The 6,988-nt window shown below is 36.5% G+C and overlaps 1 pseudogene; it reads right to left on the reverse strand.

Moving 5' to 3' along the window:
* Window positions 1–5,848: 5,848 nt before the first annotated feature.
* LOC102011948 lies at window positions 5,849–6,472 on the reverse strand (annotated as a pseudogene).
* Window positions 6,473–6,988: the final 516 nt, after the last annotated feature.

The following is a 6,988-nucleotide window of genomic DNA, read 5'->3' on the forward strand; positions in this document are numbered from 1 at the left end:
AAGTTTTGGCCAACTTATGCCTGATTTGCCTTTTGAAAATAGGGTGAAGTTTGATAGACTTCATCTGAATTCCTCATTTAAATCCTTCATAACTAACTGTAACAAAAATGCTCTATTTTGCTTGAACTGTTTCTCCCTTGCTTTGACTATTATAAGCAAAATACCATTTCTCATTCTATCAAGTGTAAAAAGTGAAAGTGTCTTAAAGGTTTCTTAATTTAATGGAAAAAGACATATTGAGGGCAATAATATTAGCTGATAGAATTTTCTCCCAGTTAGATGTTTTCGTTAATCTGTGGAGCTGTCACACTGGTGCTCTGAGCTCTGTATTTTCCTTCCGCTGTGCCGATATTAAGGTGTCTAGAGACCACAATTTCACTTCTGGCAATTAATTACCTCAGTAATTAAGGAACAAGACAAAATATATCCTTGTCCCTCATTCCCTTGAAAATTTACTGCTTGAAGCAGAGGTTTGTTGCTTCCGTCTAATGTGCTCTGACTGCCCTGCATACGTCAGTCATCTTGCAAATTAGAAACCAGCTATAATCATTATGAGCTGCGTTATTAGCCTTATTTTGACTACTAGCTCTTCCTCCAGAGCACACATCTAGAAGACAGCATCTGTTCTGCATAGCCTCCATCTGGACAGCCATGGTTCTCATTTTGCATTACATTTGCATATGTAAAAGTCATTGTCATGAGGGTGGTTTTAAAAATAGTAATCAATATTTAACTAACTTGCAGAAAATATCAGCCTTTTAAAACTTTAAAGTGAAGAAACATGAGATCAGCACACGTAAAAGTTACATTTTTTTAAAAAAGGTCACATAACTGATATGAGTTGTCAGTATGGTTCGTATTTGTAGCAATGACTGATTAATGAATTGTCCGTTAACTGCCATTCCCTTAGAACCCTACACATACTGTGAGTGTTCGATAATAGGTGCTTTAATCCATGACTGCTTTTCTCTGAAATGAAATGCCAATGTGATCTGAAGCAGAGCTTCTCAACAGCAGAAATCAAATAGTAGACAACAGCCTGCTCACCAATGAGACTTGTGAGTCAATTCATCCAGCTCCTAAGAAATGTTCTGTCCTGGGAAGAGAAAGCTATGGAGAAGCCCTTCTAGTCCCATGCAAATAACTTCCCCATCACTTACATTGTACATGTTGACTATGGCTCCCATTCATTCAACTAGATACTCAGGTCTTTATTTTATGGTCAGACCTTGCCTCTGTTGGTATGGTTCATCCTTTTACCATCTTTGCTTCCTCATAGGAAGCATGCATGAGGTAGGTATCAGATGGGACGTTTGAAACTGTAGCACTCTATGTGAATCACTTAACTGAGCCTCATTTGCTTCATGTGTAACATGGGTATTCAAGGAGACAATATTTGTAAAGTGCTAGGTACAAAAAGGCATTTAATAGGAACTATTCTTTCGTCTTCACACATCCAGATCCAATCTGGTTCCAAATCTGGATTATTTTCTATCTAAAGGATATACAAGTTTATTCTTGTGTGTTCCTTTGGGAGAATTGTGTCATCAATTTTCTAGATTTTCTATGAGGATGTAAATTTTTATTTATTATTTATTTATTTATTTATTTTTGGTGTTTTGAGACGGGGGTTTTGTTATGTAGTTCAGGCTGGCCTTGAATTCATTATGTAACCTAGGCAGGCCTCAAACTTGCAAAGATCCTCCTGCCTCAGCCTGCCGAGTGCTGGGATTACAGGCATGTGCCACCATACCTGGCTGAGGCTGTAAATTTTTAAATCGAAGGCAGTATGGAAAAGTCCTTACTCTTTTTTTTAATTTGAGATGGTTATCTACATCTCAAGCGCCTATTTTATTTTACTCCCTTCTTCCAGTAATACCTAAAATTATAGTACAAGAATAAAGCTGAGCTATTCAGAGGGGACTTTGTGGATAAGACAGCTCAACATATTTCTGAAATGCAGCAACAGATAGAGTTGATATTCTCATTTTTATTGGGTATTATTGTGGCATTTTTATACATGTGTATAATATACTTTGATCATATACATCTTCCCTATTAGCTTCTCCTCCCAATCCCATTTCTCTTGTCTAATAATCTCCCTTCTACTCTCATGTCATTTTTTTTAGATTCCACATTTTAGGGAAAACATGCAATTCTTGACTTTCTGAGTCTGGTTTCCCTTTGCTTAACATAATGGTCTCCAGTTCTATTCATTTTCCTGCAAATGACATGATTTTGTTCTTCTTTGTGGCTAATATTTTACCACATTTTTGTTACCCACTTTTTCACTGACAGCTAAGTGGAATCAACTAAATGGAATTAACTAAACTGATTCCATAACCTGTGTGTTTTGAACTGTGCCATGATGAACATGGATAACTAGGTATCTCAATAGTTCAAATTTATCAATGCTGAAAATGTAAAGGTCAGAGAATAACTAACAGAGTTCAGTAAGACAGAGAGGGAAGAAAGAATAAAGCTTCTAACATGTTCATTGTAGAGGATGAATGAAAAAGAGAAACTTTTGAAAGCCTTGAGAATAAGAAATAGTTGTTATTGTACTATATAGACAGACAATTTTAAAAAGTTTAAAATGGAACAACGTGGGAGCTGAACTTTTACCCACCATATAAAAAGGTCAGTAATCAATATTCAAAGCAGATGGATCAAGAAGTAGTGATATAAAGAAAATAATTTAGAGTTATTTTAAGTAACCACCCATGGAATTTAAGAATATGAACGATTAACAAATGGACTTATGTAAGGAACAGTGATGTAGCAGCTGGTTCTTTCTCATTATTCGTTTTAATGAATTAACTGAATTTTTCAACTATGCCATTCATTATTAGACTAAAAAGGTATCACAGTTTTAAAGGTCTGAGTTATGGCATTCTACCTCAGTTATGCAAAATAAAGTAACAAGAGACTCTAAAAACTCTACGAAATGGCCTCTACTAATTGGTTATTTTCCATAACTGTAATGAAATGAAACTGAGATTTAAACTGATTGTGCAGCCTGCCTGGCAAGCGCAAGCTCATGAGTTCGGTTCCTGGTACCGGAGAAAAACCAAGAAAAAAAAAAAAAAAATAAATTGATTGTACAGATAAGTTTTGAGATAGAAATGTGTCTTTATTATTGAAAAATAACACTGTGTTTTTAGAAGATTGTGTAGAGTTTAATTTTAATTTTGATTTAAAATGCAGACCTATATCTCTCACTCATTTTGAAAATCAAATCAAGATGGATCAAAGACCTAGGTATAAAAATAGAAACATTGAATCTCTACTGGAGAATAAAACAGGTAAAACTCTTGAAGAGTAATATTGTTTGGACAAGAAAAACATGTTTATATCTTGTACTCTGACTAACTACTGAAAAAAACAATAGACAATGTATTAATTATTGTAACTCTCCTACTAACCTGTTTTGAAACTCTGTTTTATTGTTATTTTCTCTCTTTAAAATAAGAAAAAAGAAATAGACAAGGGCTTTCTGAACAGAACCCTAACTGCACAAGCAAGAACACCAACAACCAGCGATGGGATTACATCAAATTAAAAAGTTTCTGCACAGCAAAGAAAACAAGCAACAGAGTAAAGAGAATGGGATAAAATTTGTCAAGCTAAAAAAAAAAAATTGTCAAGCTACCCCTTGAGCAGAGGACTACTATCTAGAATATACAAAGAACTCAAAAAGTATGCCCTCCAGAATAAAATTCCCCCAATTGTATAAATAAATAAATAAATAAATAAATAAATAAATAAATAAAAGACCCAATCAAAAATGGACATTGGACAGTGCCTGTCTGGCAAGTAAGTGCAAGGTTGTGAGTTCAACTCCTGGTACTGGAAGAAAACAAACAAACAAAAATGGGCATTTCAAACTAATAAACACTTCTCAAAAGAAGTACAAATAACTCACGGTACATGAAAAAAAAAATTTCAGAATCTTTGGTCATTAGAGAAATGTAAATCAAAACAATACTGAGATTCCATCTTATTCCAGAAAGAATGGCCATCATCACAAACTCAAAAACCAACTAATGCTGGTGAAACTGTGGGGAAAAAGAAACACTTTCACAGTGTTGTTAAGAATGTAAACTAGTACATTTGCTACGGAAATCAGTATGGAGATTTCTTAAAAAGCTAAGAATAGACTTCACTTGAAGCTCTGTTTTTTCTGGGTATCTTTCTGAAAGAGTTAAAGACATAATATCACAGTGATACATGCATATCTATGTTTAGAGCAACAGATTCACATTAGTTAATCTTGGAATTGGCCTATATGCCCATTAACAGATGAATTAACAAGAACATGATATATATTACATATATAATAAAAACACACACATATTACTTAAACATAAAGAAGGATAGATCTGAGTTATTTGCAGGAAAATAGATGCACCTTGAGTCTATAATACTAGGTGGGATAAATTAGAAACAGAAGGTTAAATATCACATGGTTTCTCATATATGAAAAACCCAAAGTATAAATAATTAAAAGAGCAAAATAAAGCATAGATGATAGGAAACAGGGAGATAGATTTTTTAGAGATTGGAAGGGGATCTGGAGATGGGGAGAGAGGAAGGAGAGGTGGAGAAAGGAAGTAAATGGGATCGAGATGTAACTTGTATGTGTACCAAGTCCCCGTGATAAATGCACTTATGTATTGCAAACACATAGTGACAAAAATGAAAAATGTTTAAAATTTAAAATGTGAATGAAACAATGATTCCTTACTACCCAGATACTTGATTAAACTAGATCTTTTTCTAGAACAACTTCTTGCACAATTACATGGCTCTCAAAATTTGGTAAATTAAAAAATATCCTAGTTTGAGTCTTAAGAGATGTTAATAAAAAGGAATAAAGGTGGGATCTGCACTTTTTTATTAGAGAGAAAGAAAAAAAGAACCTAGAAAGATGTCTTTTTCACTGATGGAACAACAGTTTGCAGGCTTAACTCTTCCTTTTACATTTAACAGTTCAATTATGATAGGTGCTAATGATGCTTACCACAGGTTGGGTTTTCTGGAAGCAGATGCTGAAACAAAGTTTGAGGTACAAGGTGTTTACTAGAGATCGGTAGCCATGAAAGGAAGCAGAAGAAGAAGCAGAGTTGGTCTGAGGGAAAACATGAACTGCAAAGCAGGCACCCAGGCCCTCCGGACCAGAAGGGAGCGCTGCAGCAAATATGCTCTGCTAAAGTTGGTCCACACTAGACCGGAACGGCCAAGGGCTTTCCCCAGAGGGATTGGAGTGGCACATCTTTGGGCCACTTACACCACTCTTTTGTGATTTTTAAGTACCAAAACCATGTACTACGAAGTATATCTGATTATGAAGAACGTGTTTGATAAACTGAGCATGCAGGTAGCTGAGCTATGCCCACAGCATTTGGGAGAAATGGCTTTGAAAGTGATTTTAGCTATCCTAGCTTCTGCTCAAAAACATTAGCGTGTACAGTCCTCCATACACTCAGGAGCATGTTGTCGACTCCTGTTGGTTCTGCCTTCTTCGGCTTTGGTTCTGGACTTTACCTCTCTACCTAGCTTCACTTGATTGACTTTGGACTGGTTTTGATTTTTGTTTGTTTGTTTGGTTGGTTGGTTTTTCCTTTTTACATAGTATTCAAACTTTACTTTACTATTTTGGCAAGTACAATATAAATAAGAGATGCTGATTTTAGGGACAGGCTTCAAAAGAGAATGAGAATATATTTCATATCAAGCAGTAATGAACAGTCCAATAGTTTAATAATTTAACTATAACCTAAAGTATATTAAATTACTCAGGATTTCCTTAATGGCCAAAGGTTGATACAAAGGCCTATTTTAAATGTTAAGCTCTCTCAGTATTCACACTCAGGCAATCACTATTCAACAAATAATTGTGGAATTGCTGACTGCCTTTGTTTTTCCTTCCAGGGAAAAGAAAGATTGACTTGCTCCTGGGTTGGGAAAGTTTATGGCTAAAAAGGCAAACAATTTGATCAGAGTTTTCTGATCTGTAACAGCTTCTTCCCAGCATCTCGTCCTCTCACTTTTTGCCCACGGCTGTGCCACTTGAGCAGCCACTTGTCTCTGCTCAGAAAGGTCGATTTTGTTTCTCATTACAAAAATTGCAACCTCTCTTTTGTCTTTGAATTTAACAGTTTCTTACCTCGGAAGCTCCACTCTTTGAAAGAATTCAAAGTTCTTCCACACTGTATGCAAGAACAAACCCATCAGCAAATAAAAATCAATGCTTTGGCATCTCAGAGCCTTCTTATAGGCCTCTGGTGTCAACAAGATGTAACTATTCCTATACTCTCTAATCCATTCTCGCAGAAGACACATACACGTCTTCCATTGTCTCACCATTGTCTATTCCAGCAATATGATTTCCATGAAGGAGCTGCTCCAGCGTTGCAGTTTTCCCCACAGATAGTAAACCACAAACAACAACACTGCATCCCTTTCCCATCTTCTGTCAGGATATCACTGTAGCTCCAGCCGACTCAGAAGACACCAGCATGCAGGCTCCCCAGGGGTCCATGGCCACCAGTGTTAGGTTCCTGCCCCAATAGACTGACTTTGAACTGTTAGATTGGCTCAAGCATGAGTATTTGAGTGCAATTTCAGAACCCTCTCTCAACAGTAGGTAGAGAGCTGCAAACAAGTTCCATAGCACCCCTCTCCATGGCTTGGTGTTCTGAAGAAAGGCTTTAGACATGTAGGGCCCCAGAAGGTGGCAAAGTCAGAGAATTCAGTGAACACAAAGCAAGTTAGTTCACCCTCACTGAGAAGTGGCTCCAAAGATCTGAGTGTGGTGGCGCACACCTGTAATCTCAACACTCAGGAGGCTGAGGCAGGAGCATCACTGCAAGTTTGAGGCAAGGCTAGGCTATATAGTGGGCTCAAGACCAGTCTGAACTATGTAACAAGACCTTGTCTCAAAAAAAAAAGTGGTTCCAAAGATCACTGAACCTAAGACTGAGTC

This window comes from Chinchilla lanigera, unplaced genomic scaffold (assembly GCF_000276665.1).
Source record: "Chinchilla lanigera isolate Chin_1 unplaced genomic scaffold, ChiLan1.0 scaffold00052, whole genome shotgun sequence".
NCBI lineage: Eukaryota > Metazoa > Chordata > Mammalia > Rodentia > Chinchillidae > Chinchilla > Chinchilla lanigera.